Here is a 19,276-nt window from a genome sequence, read left to right as displayed (position 1 = left end):
GATCAAAACAGTCAACAAAAGACAAATTATGTAAATAATCACCAGTGTTATGATACAATCTTCTAAGTCAATTTAAAACAAGTCACAATTGTATCTAGGGCCACGGAAGCCCCACCCCTGTTGTAGGAAGCGTTCCCCGACAATGAGTGTTTGCTGGTGAGTAATTTCTAGTAAATTCTACCAAACAAGTTCAATATACATCTATGCAACTAAGAGATGCACACCTCTCAAGTCCAAATGCAGGAGATGAATAAGCTTAATCATCATGATCATCCTGTTGAGCAGATTTTGGTGGAAAGTGGACAGACTTAATCCATTCTTTCATTATCATCAGAGAGAAATTCAACAAAATTTATATAAGTTCAAATGTCTCTAAACATTAAAATACTTTAAAATACAAAAACAAAATATGAGATGCACACCTTCAGAGTCTCCATAAAAGACATATGTAAGCTAACTGAGTTTTGTGTATTGGGTTTTGAGGAAAAGTGCATAAAGCACACACCCTGTTGTATGGGACAAACAGGAGAGATAGAACCAAATTCAACTAAGTTCAAACATCTGTAGAAGAGACAAAATTAAGAAACTGGATGAACAAGGTATGAGAGTCTCAATGAAACACATGTAGAAGCTCAGTCAATTCTGTTGAGCTACTTTGAACATTTACGTAAGTTCAAACAGCATTAAATTTGAAAAGATTGACAAAATACAATATCAAAACATGAGATACACACTTTCAGAGTCCCTATAAAACACATGTGTAATCGAAATGAATTTTCATGAAGTAGTTTTTGAGGAAAAGTGGATAACATACACACATCCCTAATCCCCTATTACACTACCATCACACAGAAATTCAGCAAAATGTACCCGATTCAAATGCCTTAAATGTCAACTTACAAAAGTAACAGTAAAATACAAAAACAAAATGTGAGATGCACACCATTAGAGTCCAAGAAAGCCCATGTATAAGTTGTTGAATTCCATATAGTAGTTTTTGAGAAGTGGATTGAGTACATTCCTGGTTTCATACAGATGTAAGAATGGACATACGGACTGACACAGAGGTTAACCTCATATGTTCCCAGCCATATATTACATGCAAATTTCTATAATGATTGCATTTCAATTATGTAAAATTATGGCTATATATTAAAATTGCACTTGAAATTTTGAATATCAGAAACTGATAAGACACAGAAGAGGTTATACTTGTCTAAATACACATACTGGGGTACTGACCAACTTCAATTTTTCATCATATAAATCAAACACAATATATCCATACACAATTTCAATCTCTGTATGTGACATAACCATGAAATGGTTTACATCCAACTGACTTGCAGTTCCCACATGCAGTTTGCCTTTACAATGATCAGATGGCTGTAGTAGTCATGACAAAACTAAGGCTTAATTCCGGGTTGACCTGGCTTTTTATGTCTCCTTGCTTTGTTTTGGTTAATTACATACTGTATACAGACCTGTATAACTCTGTTTTCTACTCATTTCATTCCTGCTTGACAATGATACAAGTATCTGTATCAAAACGATAACCATCCGATGAAAGAAACTGTTCATCTATTAAGTTTGTTCGTATTTCTTTAGGGCAACTCAAAGGGGCACTTGTGCAGAGTAATTTCTGTGGAAATTTCTGTTCCTTTGTTATTGTTTTTCTCCTGTGAGTACCGGATGATATCAAAAATTTGTGATTGGTTCATGATTTTGCTGTGTAATTGATGGTATCAGTATAGACTGATCAACAAAGATGATGTTATTTTCACTTCATTTTTATGAAAACAAATGAAGCACTTTGAAGTTGAATCATCAGCCAGTGGTAAAAAAAACTGTTAGGACTGAAAAATAACGATGTCTATGTATGTCTTTATATTTTGTCTTATAACCCTAATTAGTTTATTATCATAATTATATGCATTTTGAAAGTTAATTTTAAAAAAAGCACATGGTCGGCTCATACTTATAATGAATTTATGACATGACTGTAATATTTAAACATTGTATAGATGTTGTCTATAATACAGATTCTAATAAGTTTTAACAAATAAATTAAAACAAAATGCAAATATTAAATTTAAAACAGACTAAAGTTACAGCAACAGGCCCCGCGATGTAATTGAAGGAATTATGGCAAATTTGAAGGAATTGCATCTCAAATGTAAACAAACACAGTCTACTCGTGAAACAATTGCAGCGATATTGGTAGTTTAGCAGTAATAACATAAACACAACGCCTGTATCGGAGGCAATGTCAGTAATACTTGAAACACGCTCTTGATTTCTCGGCTCTGTTCTAAAAAGTGTTACCACTAATTATAATTGTTATAAATTCACTAACTGTCTATCAAGTGAATGATGACAAAGAACATGTGTAGGTTTATGCCACCAAATGCGGGTAACAGCAAGGGAGAAGTAATCACTGTATTGCATGCAGCCTGAAAACACTCATGGGCGGAAACTTTTTTTGGATGCCAAAACAGAATTTTGTTGTTACCTAAGAAATACATATATAAGCATTTGCTATGTATGTGGGTAAATAAGTATAATTAGTTTTTTACCTAAGAAAATTTTCAGATTTTTCTACCTATGGGAAAGAAATAAATCAAATGTTCTGGGTTTTTTATCATAGGTAATAGACCAGGGGCGCAACAACCAAAAAATACACATGATTTTTGCTATGAAAGTTGGGCCAACCCTCAATACTATCTAAATATAAAGCTTTGCAATCTATGTCCACATTTCATTTTTTTAAAATCCAAATTTCCAGGTGGAGACTTCCCAAAGGATGGGTGCTCCCTCCCATACACTTCCCTGTTATTGATTACACCAATTTGTTGGAACACCAATGCTGGGAAACTGCTATTAAGAAAAATATTAAAAATGATCACTGAGTATGCAATCCGATTTATTGCATAAATAGCTGCCATATGTAAGAACACTTGCAGAGTTTCTGCAGTGAAAATGCCAGTAGGAATGGTCTGCATATTTCAAGCAGACATGCATGCATCAACATTCTGAGAAGGGCACCTGCTGAATTAAAGCAAACCGTTTCCAATGTATTTCTTCCTACAATTATCAAATAATGGTAATAATATTGATGATACAGTCACCAGATACAGCAATGAAACATAAATGCCTCTGCCTTCATGTGAGGTGGGACTCCGCACTATTCATCCTGTCAGTCAACAACAGATATCTGCATATTCATGTCCGGAATGTTTACTACATACCCCACTGTATACAGATGACAAATCTTCCCGAATTATATGTAGTATGTAGATCGGGATTAAATATGAAATTCTATTTACGGTCGAACCTTGTAGCAAAGACTCTCCATGGCTGAGATAATATAACTAGGAAATAAACATTATAAACATATCGTGCCCTGTTTGGAAGCACGTCGTTGCTCAATGTCACATCGAATATTCTATATCTAGTTGTACTGCAGGCCGAACAACTTCACCTGACAAGATATTCTTATAAATTATGTATTCTGCAATTACAAATATCACCTCTGTTCGCATCCAAAGAACTTATGTGAAAATGTGCCGATCACTGAAATACACGTACAAAGTTTCAATCAATGTGAACCATGTTTCGAGGTACCATTACCTATGGATCGTCCACCTGTTCTCTGTTGTCACTTTTCAGCCATCTTGTTATCGATTTCCCGGAAGTGACCGGAATCGGGCGATAATGACAAAGGGACATAACCGATTGCACTTAGCACAAATACCACTAATGATTTTTAGTCATCCTGTATTAAATTATGCCTGGTTTGTTTTCAATTATTCAGAAGATTACATGCAAGAAACCTGACTTAAATCTGAGAATGTCAATTAGTTTTTTCTAAACAATTTCTAATACGAAACATTTTCTTTCGGGTTTCTACATTTTCTGGTGTTTTCTGAAGCAACTCATTAGAAACATGCAAAAGAACTACTGAACGTAGTTGACGGTTGACAAAGTACTTTAATGATTCTGATCTTTTTTTAAAAAAAATACCATAGACTCTCTTATGAAATCAAACAGGGTGTATACCTGGGAGGACCATTAGTGAACATACAAGATTACTAATTTGACACTGTAGTTGAAACAAAAATAAACAAAATCATATTCGAGTGTTAATCATTTTAATTTTCATTTTATCGCCTGTATTTATTTTTTGCAACTGAATTTCTGAATGAAGGGGGGAAGAGTTATTGAGCATCTTGTGGAAGATCAGACGTACACCTACCTTGGTATGCAAGTTCGAGACAAGCTCCAGAATGCCCAGATTCAGGATAAACTTCGGGCCGAGTATAAATCTCGTTTAAAGAAAATCTGGAGCTCAGAGCTAAATGCTCGAAACAAGGTCAAAGCCACCAATACTTTTGCTGTGCCAGTCCTCTCCTATTCCTTTGGAGTAGTTGATTGGACAAAACAAGACATCCAGAGTCTTGACCGCATGACCAGACGGGTCATGTCTGATAACAGAGCATACCACCCACGTTCCTCTCTTAATCGTTTATATATATTGATTAATGTGGAGGCTCTTCATGGTAGAATTTTATTGTGTACTTTTGCACATATTTATTTATCGGATGATTCTCTGGTGATGCATGTGAAGACTCATGATGAAAGCAAGGAATTCCACAGCTATTTTAAGCGTGCCAAGGTTGTTGGACACAATCTGAAATATTAAGTAGTTTTTGTTCATAACGATGTACTGCTGGACGGTACAGTGATGGGAGTAAACCAGGTGAAGTCCTTCACCAAGTCTGCCCAGAGCCGGTCCTTTGTGGAGAAGCTGTCTGAGAAGCCATTGCATCGGGTGTACATGCGGTGTGTGGAACAGAACAGCAATCCAACCGACTCCTTCGCCTGGATGAAGTCGGCTGGTCTCAAATGTGAAACTGAGGGCTTCCTTTTCGCTGCTCAGGACCAGTCACTTCCCCCTCGCAATCGCCAGAATGTGATTCTTAATCGAAATGTGAACATGAAATGTGGTCTTTGCAATGAAATTACAGAAACTGTCCAACAGATTGTCAGTGGATGCCCATCCTTGGCACAAACAGCATACCTTAAACTGCTTTTACTATCGTCTCCGCCATGGCTGTGGCTTTGACCCCGAGGTCCATCCATGGTTCGACCCCGAACATGTCCTGGGCGTCCTGGAAAATGATGCTTTTAAACTTCTCTGGAATAGGACAACATACAGCCTGAGACGAATTCCAGCCAACAAACCTGATCTTGTCCTCTTTGATAAAACCAATGAAATTATTTACATCATTGAATTTTCTGTCCCTTTTGACAGCAATGTGATTGGCAAGATTCAGGAAAAGCATAATAAAAATGCGAACCTCGCCTTTGAAATGTCTCGATTGCATCCCATTGTTGTCGGTGCCCTTGGTTTGGTACCTCCTGATCTCTTGGCGCAGATCAGGAGAGTGCCCGGGTTCTCCATCGGGAGTACAGCCCTTCTGACAATCTGGGTAATGCAGAAGGCTGCAGTGTTGGGGAGCCTCCATATTCTCCGGAAAGTTCTTGGTGGGTTCGAATAGGCAGTGTTTCTTGGGAGAAGTCCCATTCGCTGTCTGGACTGCGTGTAGAGGGGGCCTGGGCCCTGAGCTGATGATGAGCTTTACCAGCCTGACTGTGCCAGGATCACCCCAACCCTCTCTGCTGCATTCTACACTAATCTGTAAAACATAATAATAATAACAATTCATTACACGAAGTGAATTGTTGTGTGTATGCTGCTGTTGGAACTCTGGGGGAAATTCACACAGTTTCCAAAGAACAACCATCTAACGCAAGGAAAACAACAACACCAAAACAAACAAAGAACGATTTCTAGTAAAACTGACTGAAACAAGAAAATACATTTCCTGGATTGAGCAGTCCCTTACGTCACAAAGGATTCCAATGGTAAAAGGCAGTTTGGAGAAAATAAAACTGAAGTACAAAACAGTGAAAGCAAATATATTTCGCCATCATATTGTTGATTCCCTAATTGTAATTGAAAGAAAAACATTGTACAACCTGTCTAAGCATAATGACAAAAACAAATATACAGGCAGCTGAGAACAAAGGGTGATGGTTAGCATGACAAACGGCCTAGAGACGAATGAAAGGTTATGGAAAAGGTTGTGGTCCTACCGGTCGACTGTAACGTTGAGGCTCCACGTAGTTGTGATTACGATAGTGCAATGCATATGAAAATAACTGCACAGGGTTTCTTTTTGTGCTACATCATACCAGATCACGCCTGAAAAGTGTTATGTAAAGGTTCAGATCTAGTGCAGCACCTATTTCGGTATGGAAAACTGTTAAACATGTGTCCAAACATCATTGACGCATTCTGGTATCCTATTGATTTAAGTGTGCGCTCATCGGGTTCGATTCTCCACATGGGTACAATGTGTGAACCTCATTTCTGGTGTCCCCCACAAGCCTTATTTGTGGTGATATTGCAGGAATATTGCTAAACGCTGCGTAAAACAGTATCATTACTTTATTGCTTCACTTCCCTCGTTCCTCCATGTTTCTGTAGAGTTTGCGCGACATGCCTTCCCAAGAGAGGAGACCCCTATCATACTGCCCTTCCAATGATAAAATTTCTAATGAGCAGAAGGGAGCAAGAAGGGATGTTGAGGTACAATTGTTTAAAAGTGCATTGATAAATCAATTTGGACTTCCACTTTGAACAACAGCTCTAGGAATGTGAGTGAGTGAGTTTAGTATTACGCCGCACCCAGCAATATTCCCGCTATATGGCGGCGGTCTGTAAATAATCGAGTCTGGACCAGACAATCCAGTGATCAACAACATGAGCATCGATCTGAGCAATTGGGAACCGATGACGTGTCAGCGAGCCTGACTACCCGATCCTGTTAGTCGCCTCTTACGACAAGCATAGTCACCTTTTACTGCAAGCATGGGTTGCTGAAGGCCTATTCTACCCCGTGACCTTCACGGATCAGGAATGTGATGTATAGATAATATAAATTCATATTTGAAACAGACAAATAAATATAAACTACTAAAAAAAAAAGAAACGCATTGGTCGTATTTTTCCATGTAACTTTTCGAATCATTGGTGTCTATGTAATCAGTATATCTGTGGTGAACGCTGTCTTCAAACCTTTCCGGGTTTGAGCACACTGTCATTGAGGACAACTCGCCAAAACGCACCAAAGTCTGTTTTCCTCATTAAGTGCAAAAAATTGTGAACGGGAAGAAAACCTTTGCGACGTCAACAACCGTACACGTAAACATCGGTAATAACGCAGACAGTGGTGTCACCAGCATCTCCCATGGCCATTGCAAAGGTGGAGAACTGTTATCTTCAGTGATGAGTCACGTTACATGCTGTGACGTCCCGACGGAAGAGCACGTGTATATCGACGTCGTAACGAACGCTAGAAGTGGACAGATTTGGTGTTAAAAGTGTCATGATTTGGGCTCGGACCTCATACAGTGGCAGGACAGATCTCATTCAGGTCCACAGCAATGAGACAGCTCGAAGTTACCGTGATGAAATCATCAGGCCTCATGTCCTTCGTTTCATGAACTGCCTGAACGTAATTTTTCAGCATGATAACGCTCGGCCGCATACAGCAAGAATAACCAGGGATTTCCTTGCCCAGAACAACGTTCAGGTTCTTGATTGGTCCTCACGATCACCGGATTTTAACCCTACTGAACATGTGTGGGACGAATTGGATCGTCGTGTGCGCCAGGGTGACCCTCAGCCACAGACGTTACTTGCTCTGTTTGTGACCTTGAGGAAAGAGCACCAACTCATTCCAAGGCACTTCATCTGGAATCTGGTCCAGTCTGTGGGACACCGATGCCAAGCGACCGCATGCTAAAGGTGGCCACACAGGATACTGACTGCTCTGCGACCTAGTAGTATATACAATGACAGTTCTGGACCACTTTCAAGAAATGTCTCTACAAAGCCTTATTTAGTAAATAAGGCTTTGGTTGGGTCATTAGCTCTTGCTACTATTACCCCTACTACTTAACGTGTGTTGGAGGTAACACTGTGCCGTACGGTACGATCAATAATTCTTCTCTTACAAACCCCCTACCCGGCCCATCCCTCAAGTAGTATAAGTTAGGTTCGTCGGCTTTCATATCCACTTTATCTATATTGTAAGTTTTGACTGACCATATAGGATCGGTGGCTCGCTTACGGCTATCACCCTCGTGTTCCCCCAGCTGGTATAGATACCTCACTAGGGCCCTATCTGGTATCTGTTTCTCCTTCCCACGCAATGGAGCGGCCGACTCTGCAACTATTGATTTTAGTTTGATAGCGTCTGCCGGTTTCTTACCGGTGAGACGGGTGACTTCATGGTTGATTGCCAACACCACCTTGGGTAACCTCGTGACCCATTCAGTCGATCGTTTTCCAGGGGTGGCCATCTCCCTAGCATACTGATAGCCGAACAAGCGCTCAGCCAAAGTCCTATTAAATCTCTCAACTATGGCTTGGCTGCGATGGGCTCCGGCCGTGCCACGCCTGACCTTTGTATCGTGTTTGGCTAGCAGTTGTGACACGGCACCCATGAACTCCCGTCCGGGGTCAACTTGCAGCTCTGTTGGCCACGTCAGCGGGCTGCGTTTGTATATGCGTTCGAATCCTCTGGCTACCTGGGCCGAATCTTTCGTGGTCAAGGGTTCGGCTTCCTTGTAACGACTGGCTACGTCCACTACGGTTAAGGCATACTTGTACCTCTTGTCGTGGGGTAGGAACAGTAGGTCTGCCTGGTGAACGCTATTAGGTATGTTAATACCGAACCTCCTTCTAGGCACGTAGCGTGGTGCCGGTAAATAGATCTGCCACAGGGTTTGTTTTTCAAGCCACGCTTTGGCTTCTTCCGGGGGTACTCGCGTTATTTTAGCTAGCTTATCTACTGCGCTAGCTCCTTTCCAGTACCCACGCGGGCTGTAGTAAATAGCCTCAAATTTTTTCATGTCCATACGCGTATGTGTTGATCCCATCAATAGCTATCCAACGTTTAGTGTCCATAGGCGACAGGGACGTCTTGTTTATAGTCAGTCCGTATATCTTATGTCCATCACTTCTAAGTGTGTTCATTTTATGTCTAAAGGTACGGGTCTTGAACAGGGCTTCCTTGAATCTGGCGTGTTTGATGTGTTGTTTCACCACATACTTCTTAACCCCCTTAGCCTTCCGGATCTCACTATTGTCGGCTTTCAGTATGGAGTACATCTTAGGTCTCAAACCTATATACTCGGCTATGGGCGTGCCAGCACACTCGTCCTTCATCTTACCTAGGACCTTTTTATTTACCGTACTGTGTATGGCATGGGTCTTAGGGTAGTCGCTGGTGTCGTATAAATCGAGGTGTTTTTTCATGTCCTCATACACGTCCTCGGTTCGAATCTCCATCAGCAGGGAATCCGTGTCAGTGTACAGCACTTCACACCTGTCACCGTACTGTTTTTTGAGCTCGTTGTAGTAAAAGTCGTACATCAGGTGTTTGGATAAATCGAGGATGCTCATCCCCACGTAAACAGGCCGGTTGAATTTTATGTGGCTTTTCTTCATGTGTAGGGCAACCAGGTTGTCTGTGAATATCTTACTACGGTTGAATGCCGGACTGGCTATCAATCTCCTGAGCTTGTCTTCCTCACTCGACCGAACCAGCTTCACGGTCACGCGTTTCCTCAGGTTCTCCATAGTCTTACCAAACACCGAGTTGTTCATGAGTTTGTAGAGATTTTCCTCAAAATCACTGGTGGCTTTTTTTCGTAGGTCTGTGTTCATTCTGATGTAGGGCTCCATCCATGGGCTCTGGTCGAACATGAGCACCCTGTGTATTTTGGTCAGCCTCATACCCAACGACAGGTACAGCTGTAGGTTGCGATAGTGAACGATGTACTTGGTCTTATTCATTAAGTTAGGCACGAGTTTTTCAACGTCTGTCACACGCCCACCTGACAAGTTATTTTGGTACTCAGACATCCAGTCTGGGTTAACCCTCATACGTTCGGGGGCCAGGGGGTAGCTGTTATGTGATGTGTGTAATTCCTTGGTATACTCTAAGTCAACCTCGAGGATATAACCTTTGTTCGAATCTGGTGCAACCCCCATAACATCAACGTGGGGTACCCATTCGAATCCCCCTGTAGGTAGATACTGGCTCATGGCCCAGCCGTACAGGTTGTTTGCGTCGAGGTAGAGAATGTGATTGGTTGGCTTGTTAAGATCGTAACCTTTCACGTATTGATTATTTGCTTTCGCGTATCGTTTGGATGCCATGGAAATCCCACCTCGCAAGCCTTTCTCAATGAATAGGTGCATGTCGTAATCTGTGAGCAATTCCAAATTAACTCCGGTCTTTTTAAGCAAGGCGTCCCACGACAGACCTGGGCTGGTGTAATACCATGCGGGGTCGAGTTTATACTGCTTGAAACACGTCCGCCTAAACGTCTCAAACACGTCGGCTAACAGCAGTACATCTGTCCTCAAGTACAGGTCGTGATAATCACCCAGGTTCTTACAACCCAGTTTATTCCATACGTTAGTCGCGTGCGAGTAATCATCTCGTGAGACGGACGCCTCATTCAGCTTGCTATAAAAGCAGTCAATAGGGGGTAGTCTGGTCTCGGTGAACTTGACCCAACTATCCATGTACTCATAGGGGTACACACCCTTCCTCATAAGCAGGGGTCTAGTCTCGGCGTCTGTGTATCGATCGGTGATAGGGAAGGTATTGTTGGCCTTGACCAGACTGTCGAGTGACGACAGGAGGAACTGAAACGAGTCAATGAACCTAAGTCCGTTTAAGCTGAAGGAGATGTATCTCTCCATGTTGTTGGGGATGCACGTTATATTACCATCGATTTTCGCGATGGCCTGCATGATCAAGTGTGAGTCGTACCCTCTCAAGTTGTGAAAGACAACGGGAATGTTTATTGTCTTAGGGTTGATTTTAAGCTTGAGGTTGCACGCGTTGTGAGCGGCGCCTCTATACTTACCAGTTATGTGGCAGTGATCTCTCACCGAATCACCGTTAAGTGGTGAGTCACACACGTGACAGTTAGTGCTACTAGCGTGGGCTAGCCTGTCGACTCGGGTCAGACGCATGGGAGCGATTTTATACAGTGCATTCCTAATAATTTTTTCTTCCTCCTGCAAACACTTTAGAAACCTTTCAGCCGCGTCAGGCCCCCTATACACTACCGGAGCTTTCGTTTCCCCGTCACAACGGACGACAATGTATCCAAACGAACAGGCTTTATGCTCTTGTGTCTTGTGGGTGAAGCTACCACTGGGGGAATCCCCACCCACAACCAAGGCTTCGAAGTCGGCGTATATGATATAAGGCACAGACATTTGGTTCTTGTGGTTACCGAATTTTAGGATATTATCACCTTCCTTAGGCATGTCGACTCGTATGGCCGTCTGCCCCACACCTTGGCAATCATCCCGGTGGGATTCTAATAAATCATCTCGTGTGAAGCCATGTAGGCATCGTTCACAGAAGTGGGTCTTTTCTCTGTGTGCCGATTGGTCATACAACAGCCTGCTAAAGTGTTTTATCCATGTGTAGTGATACTTGTCACCTCGCTGGATCATGAATATATTGATAACGCGAGCGGGGGGTACCCCCCGGCTGACCTTCACTTCGCTGACCCTGTGTACTATTGTTGTGTTACCTTCGTGCCCAAAGACATTTATAGCCAGATTATTCTGTTTTTCTACTTTAGTGATCTGGGATATGGGGGTGGGTTCATCTATACCATCCCAGTTGAGCCCATCATCCTGAGGATAATTAGAAGGCCTGTTCGGATTAGTGTCAGCTGGAAATAAGGCTGACCTGATAGCTAACCTCAGGCAATCGTTTCCTCTATTCTTAACGTTTACTATGGCATGTTTGTTCCTATAGTAGGGAGGCAAGGCTAGGTATGACCCGCCTCTGAACGGCACGTAGTTAGCTATGTCTAGATAGACATTATCGATTTTATCTACAGCCCACCCGGACCCCAAGTGTGTGTAGCGTTCTAGGTATTCTCGTATCTGCTGAAAACTGGTATCGATTGATGTATCAATGGTCTCTGTATGTGTGGCGACCTCTTGTTGACCTCGGAAGTAAGGCTGAACATATTCAGTGGTACTCCCAACCTGCTTATCGAGCGACATTTTCACTGTGATCTGAAACTTGATACTTCCTAGGTTATTTAGTTCCTGGTTGACCTTATCAGCTATCAGAGGCTTGATATCTGTAATGTCTATGTTTCTATCAACGTGCATGCGCCAACCTCTCAAATAGTTGCCTACAGCGCGCTCAGTGCGCACGAACTGTAGGTCAATAGCTCTATTCTGTCGTAATAATTCTAAAAGTTGTGGTTTTCTCATACGGGAATACCCGCCTAAACCCAAATCCTGTGCCTCGGCTTTCAGTTGTTTTACAGTGGGACGTGCTACGGGGGCATGTGATAACAATGCGGTTAACCCGGCTCTCCCCAGGTTTGAATAACCCGTGTATCCAAGCTGTTTTGCTTGAGCTTTTAATTGTGTTACCGTAGGAGGGGCTTCTAAACCTAGTAATCTCAACAATGCTGACTTCCGCATTCGAGAATACCCGATCACACCTCTCTGTTTTGCGACCCGCTTGAGCTCGCGTACAGTAGTCATTGTGTTTACACCTAAGAGAACCAATGTCTAATTGGTTCACAGTAAAGGGAGGTAACCCTTTCACGCACTGGAGTCTATCTTGAGCAGTTGCCTACGTTCTTTTATGTAGCCCTTTTTATTCTCGTAGATGAGTTGATGTCTGACTACGTTCGCTCCGTGAGCTTTACATAGACAGTAGTGTCCTTTAACCCCGATACCACACACAGAACACGTGTAGTTAGGACTTCCCATATGGAAACAACAGAACCCCTGATTCCTGCATTTCCTACCACAGGCCTCGGTCTTCCCCATAAGTATGTATTCACATCGGTATGGAGCGGGTCTCATGTTTACTTATATAGGTATTTTAATTTAATTGCTTCGCAACCAACGCAGTAGCTGCTATACCCAACACTATGAAGCCCAGTTCACGATTCATTTGTCCCTTGGATGGTGTGTAGTACTGAGCGAGTGTGGGTTTATTGAGCGGTTCCAATTGTTTACCAGTTAGTAGGTAGTATTCTTTCATTGCTTCATCGACATCGTTGAATGTTTGAACGGCATGGTTTTCACGCTGGAGTTGTTCATTAATGAAATCGATCCTCTGGAGGCGTTTTTTAGCGTACTCGGCCTGTGCTCTTTGTAATTTCTCAGTAGCGAGATCGTGCCGCTTCCTTTCTTCCTGTATTTCAGCCGCGTGATCATCTCGTAGTTTCGAGAAGAGGAAATTACTCCCGGAAAATGCCAGGGCATTCACTAACGCCACACCGACCATCATAGCTATCGTGGCCATCCCTATATTTATTTCATTATATTATCAGGTATTATCCCTTGTTTTACTAGGATGTCTTTTGTGGCCATCGCCATACCAAGGTTCATTATGAGCATACCCATATCCTGCAGGTTGAAATCTAGCTTGATAGTTGGTTGTTTAAGCACCATTTTAGTCAACCGAGCGTACCCTACGGCTAGACTGGCGACCACTGTGGCGTGGTATGCGTCGTTGACGAACGTTTTCCCCTCAGACATTATGTATATGATATAAAATATTAAAATTATAACATGATATGCGGGTCGACGGTGGGGGTACCCCCCACACCCCCAGAGTTTCCCTCACTGTGGGAGGGTACCCCAACGTATAACCATGTTATAACCACGGCAGCAGTTACGCCTACAGCCAACAACAGTCGGGGGTTGGTCACTTTATGTTGGTTACACCACCGTTTTTTACCGGCAGCTACTCTCTTAGGATTCTTCTGCCTGGTTACTGTTGGGGGTACCCCCACTGAAGGGGTTTCCACCGTCACCTCGGGACTCACTGTTGGGGGTGGGGTCTCCTCCATCACTGTGTCCACTGGGGTTTCCTGTGCAGCATCCATCTATACTATTATTATTATTCTTTCTCTCAAATTGACAATGTTTTGCCGTGATAATCGCCGCCGTCACTGGAGCCAACAACATACCATATTTGTGGTACAGCCCGCAGCTGATAGAACTCACGGCGTGTTCGATAAAAGGGTCTTTCTCGAGGTCCTCCCACAGGTAAAGTCGGCGCTCTGGTGGAATGGGAAGGAAGTGTGATACAATACCGGTGTATATCTGGGTCATAGCCGATCCTATTGTCTTTGTCATTTCTGCTCCGAGCCGGGACTCGTATCTAGCGTACAGCTTATCGATTTCTTCGGCTGACATTTTGTGAATTTTATCCGGAGTGTAGTCTCCAAAGTAATGTTTGGCTTTGCCGCCAACAGCCAACGCCACCAGTTTCTCTCGCTTGGGGGAATCCCCCACACCCCCAGTGGGGGTACCCTCCAACGACAATTGTTCGAGCAATTCCTAACACTCCATCTTATAATATAGCAAGTAAGATTTAGTTTTAACTATATAATACCCGATGCAGACAAAACACAGAGAAATGAAGGTTAAGTTGCACACGACAAACACTTCAAATATCATAGCTATGCTTAGCATTTGCTTAGCTTTGCTTTGCTTTGCTTAGCTTTAGCTTAGCTTTGCTTAGCTTTAACATACTATATATGCTACTGGTTGGTCGGTCTTTAGCACGAGCTTAGCGAGTTTAGTTTCAGCGAGCTGTTTCTTCACCCGTTCCCGTTCTAATTTGCTCATCACATCATTCTCTCTCAAACACTCCTCGAACGAATCCCTGTCCTTGCAGTGAAATAAGGCCACCCATCGCGTCTGCTCCCTGAGGTCTTTCAACACCGAGTTGAACTTCTGCGTTAGCACCCAGACGCTGTGATTTGCATGCCGGCCGGAGAAGGCCAGGTACGATAGCATGTCTCTCTTTTTTGTTATCTCGCGATTAGCGCTGCAGTCGTCCAGTATGAACAGCGTCGGTTCCCCTTTAAATTTCTCGTGAAGAGCTTTCAACCAGTCCTGCAGGCGTGTTCCAGGGTCGATTTTGTGTACGTCCGGGTCCGTCATCACCCAAGGTCGCGCGTACGTTTTATTCATGCTCAGAGTAGGACACATGATAACGATGTTATCGAACACATCCTTGTAGTAACCCTCCAACATATCCAACACGAAAACGGTCTTCCCACAGCCAGTCTGCCCGCACACTATGGCGCAGTGTGGGTCAGTGGGGAGGTGGGGGTACCCCCCATCAGTAGATGGCTTGCACGAATCTCCCATTGTCTATATTAAGTTGCGCGTCCATAATAACGTACAGATATAATTTCAACTTACCAGCGGGTTGAGCCTTCTTAGTAATCTGGATGGTTATCCCTTCGCTGCCGTTATCTATACGGCGCCCGCTACCGTGCAGTTTATCATCATCCGTGGATCGCATGTCCAACCATAGGGCGTACTTGGTGGTCAGGTATTCACCGATCTGCACGGAGCCGAGGTCCAGGTCCTTTGTTATATAATGTGAGGTCCCCACTGGTAGCTTTCTCATCCCACTGCTGGTGTGGTCTCATACCATGACTGAACAGCTGGTTGGGCACGCCCTCGATGGTCACTTCCACCTTTTCAATCTCGGGGTTGAAAAACTTCTCGCTGTCCCTCCGGAATGGCTCGTAATCCTCCACGGGGACGACCAGGATACCTTTCATCGATCGCGCCGGCACGTTCAGGTTGATATTCCACACAGTGTCGCTCTTATCTCGCACGACTGATCTATGCCTCAGTACGCGATCGTACAGGATAGCCATCTTCCCAGAGTACTGGCTTCGAACCTGCCTGGCCAGCTCCGGGCTAGTGACCATGTCGAACTCCAGAGAGATGTTGTCTATGGCATAACTGGCCTCATCACCGTTCGGCGTACGCACTACTTTGCTATAGTCGTTAAACGTGAGCTCGTATTCGAGCCTATCACCCAGCGCGGCCTGGTAAAACGGCGCGTGTCCCGTGAGCAACTCGAAGTCGAGGGGCACGCAGAATCGATTCCCGTATGCTCGAGCGATGGCCTTTTCACCGTCCGATAGCTTGTCTAGCTGGTCTGGCGTGAAGGCATACCCTATACGCGACCGGGTTGATTTGCTGATACCCTGGTACACATCATTGACTCGTTCTCCCTCGCTTTTCCAGAGATCCCCGTAGCAGTGAAACACGTCGCTGTCGTCGATACTCAGCACCTCGTTACCGCTGATCTTGACGGTCGTTTTCTTGATGATAGCTCGACCCACGTTCCGCACTAGCTCGCGTTTGTCGTTGTCGGAGGTCAACGTGATATTGAACGCCAGTCGAACAGTACCTGGTACAATGAGGTCATTCTCACCAAGGTTTGGAAATCTAACCAGCAGAGTTTGATTCTGGTCTATCTTGCTGGGATTGTTGGTGATGGTCACCGACTGTCGCACGGCTCTGGCGCCTAATGGCTCTCTCAATCTTCTGAAAGGATCTAATTTTCTACCGTACATTGTTATATAAATGAAATATATTTTTAATACTAATGGATGAAGACATAGATATGACGGAGATGTCGGGCGATAGTGCCCAGGCATTCGATGATGACCAGGAGACCTCATTCAGTACGGGCCTACAGCCGGCTGTCGACGCAGTTGAGACCTCATTATCGAAGCAAAGGGCCGAACTCATTAAGGGCGCCGTCGACGATTATCACAACAAAGTTGAAAAGAAAGACAACATCAAGGCGCCGGGAAGGTACTATTCCGATTTTACCATCATCGATGGCGCGCTGCGTTTGAAGGCTCACCCGGATGCCGATCTCGTGACAAAACGCAAGGGAGAACCGCTTGCTTTATCAACATTGGCCAGAAAATATGGGATTGACTTTATCCGCGATAAACTAGGCTTGGAATATTACGGTGGCGCACGACCTAAGCAGTATCCTCCGAAGTTAGTTCAAGGTCTGGAAGGTATCAGGGACGCCATATCAGATCAAAACATGACTTATGATATTAAAAAAGTGTTGGCCGACTACGAGAACAAACCCTTCCCGGGGGCTCGAATTTACCGTTCGGGAACTGTGGGGGTTGGATCTGACGATGCAAACCATTCGCGGACATCTCGCGAAAAGCACGGCCAGAATGAGTGAGATAGACGACAACATCGCCTATGAAAAGAAAAAACTCGGTGAAACTGATGACGAGGCTCTGAAAGCCCACATCGAGAAACAAATACGTAATTTGGAAGAGGAAAGGCAGACCTGGCTGGAGACAGCATCCTCCTTCAAAGAAAAGCTTCGATCCCAGGTCAACCGTATACGGGAAACCATCAATCAAGTCCTCTACCGAGACACCACGTTAGCAGACAGGATTCGGATATTGTTCCGGGAGCAAGGGATCACCATCGCCAGCATTCTGACTGCATTGGGTTTCATCATATCAACCCTGGTGGTGTCACTGGTGGGAGGAACCCCCACACCCCCCACACCTGGCGGCGGGGGAACTCCCACAGGCGGTGGTGTTAAAGACTGGATAAAAAAACTCGGGGAAGGCCTAGCTAAACTGGCTGGTAAAGCCGCCGAAGCCCTTCCCGGCATCCTGGGTAGCATCGTCTCGTGGTTGTTGGGCGCTCTGGCTAAAACTGCCATGTGGCTCAGTCAAAACATGTGGGCAGCCATCGTCGCCGTGGCGGGTCTGGTGTACGTAGCGGCTAAGAAATCTTTAACCAAATAAGTCCCAAAGTTACCCCACCAACCACCAGGGCTGTTTTATTATCAATATGCTGCTGATAGGGGGGTACCCCCACATGAATATGGGGGTGTGTGGGGGGCACATGAACTTTAGACTCCGGGGGTGGCGCCACTATACCCGTTTCACGTGGTGGGATGTGTGGGATATAGGGGGTGTTAATATCGGGGTTGATACCCAACTTTTGGTCCGCCGTGGCTATGACTATTTTGTTGTTATAACCCACCACTTTTTTTACTCTCAGTTGCATATCACTCGGAGCCATGTACAGCCCCACGCCAAACACGTAATTGACTTTCGATCTGGCGTATTCTAACACGTTTTGGTAACGGTCGATGGCCCGCGGGAGATCAACTGGAGAATTGATAGCATCCTCAACGTTGGAAACGAACTGTTTCTGAGCGTCGTAAGCAGTTCCCTTACCGAGGATGTTGGAACGCGTCATCGACTGCGCACCCAACAGCGCCCACACGTACGTTCGAATCGAGTCGTTCAAGCGTATTGTACCAGCACGAGTGAATTCTTTCGATGTTTTTGAGATCATTTTAGTCCAGGCTGTGGCTGCATCAGGATTGGTTTGCTTTATACAGCTGACATGGATCTTTTCATTCGTTGTGGGGCCTGTAAATGTATGACGGTTTGGGTTGTATGAACCATCTTTAGAACCGGCCTGATATGTTCCGGACCTGTAGAAGTACACGAGAACTATACCGAGACCATGGTTCACACCAGGAAGGTGAAAGTCTTTATTCGTTGGAATCTCAAACTCCCCACAAACACGTTCATAAGCGCGTTTATCATAGGGGTTATTCGTCATACTCCACGCTTTATCTTGGGGAAGAGGAGCACTTATTTCCTTCAATATTCGTCTCGTTTGATAATAAATATGAAACAAAATGACCGCCTTACTCAGTTCGTCTATACCGTAGTCTGGTGTCACACCCGACCCTGTCGTCGCACACCACACAGCAAAGTTTAGTTGGTTCTGCCAAAACTGCATTGGGTTTTGATTCCAGTTTACCACCGCCTGCGCGTTATTAACGGACACGATATAGTTTTCAAAGATATTAATAAAGGTTGTTTTAAACCCCGTACTACCTTCCACCACGATTTTCAAGTGTGCTAAATCCATATTATAATATATAAATTATATATTATAATATGTACATAACACTTCCAGGAATAACGAGCGGTGAGGCCGTTCAGCTGACGCACGCGATCGATAACACGTCAGGTCAACTCGAAGTCGCACTCTGCGATATCACCTACCTACCGCAATGGACTAACATCAACGCCAGCAACAATAAGCTGTTCGTCAGTGGAACTCGCAGCCAGATAACTGACGGCTACTACAGCGTGTGCTCTCTAAACGACGAGGTCTTCAAACCCCTGGGAGCCGAAATCAAGATGAACGACTCAAACGGCACAGTGGTGTTAATCAACAACGGAAGAACCTCCTTGAGGCTCGGCCGACCATTAGCGAGGATACTCGGTATGTCTC

General features: G+C 44.3%; 1 protein-coding gene across 3 annotated transcripts in view; it reads right to left on the bottom strand.

Annotated features, from left to right (window-relative positions):
• The window catches only part of LOC137299183 (islet cell autoantigen 1-like), a 129,407-nt gene extending 125,701 nt beyond the window's left edge, over positions 1 to 3,706 (bottom strand). For 2 of the 3 annotated variants that reach the window (XM_067831755.1, XM_067831756.1), the window contains exon 1: positions 3,631 to 3,696. The gene's annotated coding sequence lies outside the window, so the exon portion shown is untranslated. Of the gene's footprint in view, positions 1 to 3,630 lie in introns of all 3 variants that reach the window. The other variant, XM_067831754.1, reaches the window with a different exon arrangement.
• Between the last annotated feature and the right edge of the window lie 15,570 nt (positions 3,707 to 19,276).

This window comes from Haliotis asinina, chromosome 10, assembly GCF_037392515.1.
Source record: "Haliotis asinina isolate JCU_RB_2024 chromosome 10, JCU_Hal_asi_v2, whole genome shotgun sequence".
Lineage (NCBI taxonomy): Eukaryota > Metazoa > Mollusca > Gastropoda > Lepetellida > Haliotidae > Haliotis > Haliotis asinina.
This window is presented reverse-complemented; position numbering and strand designations above follow the sequence as displayed.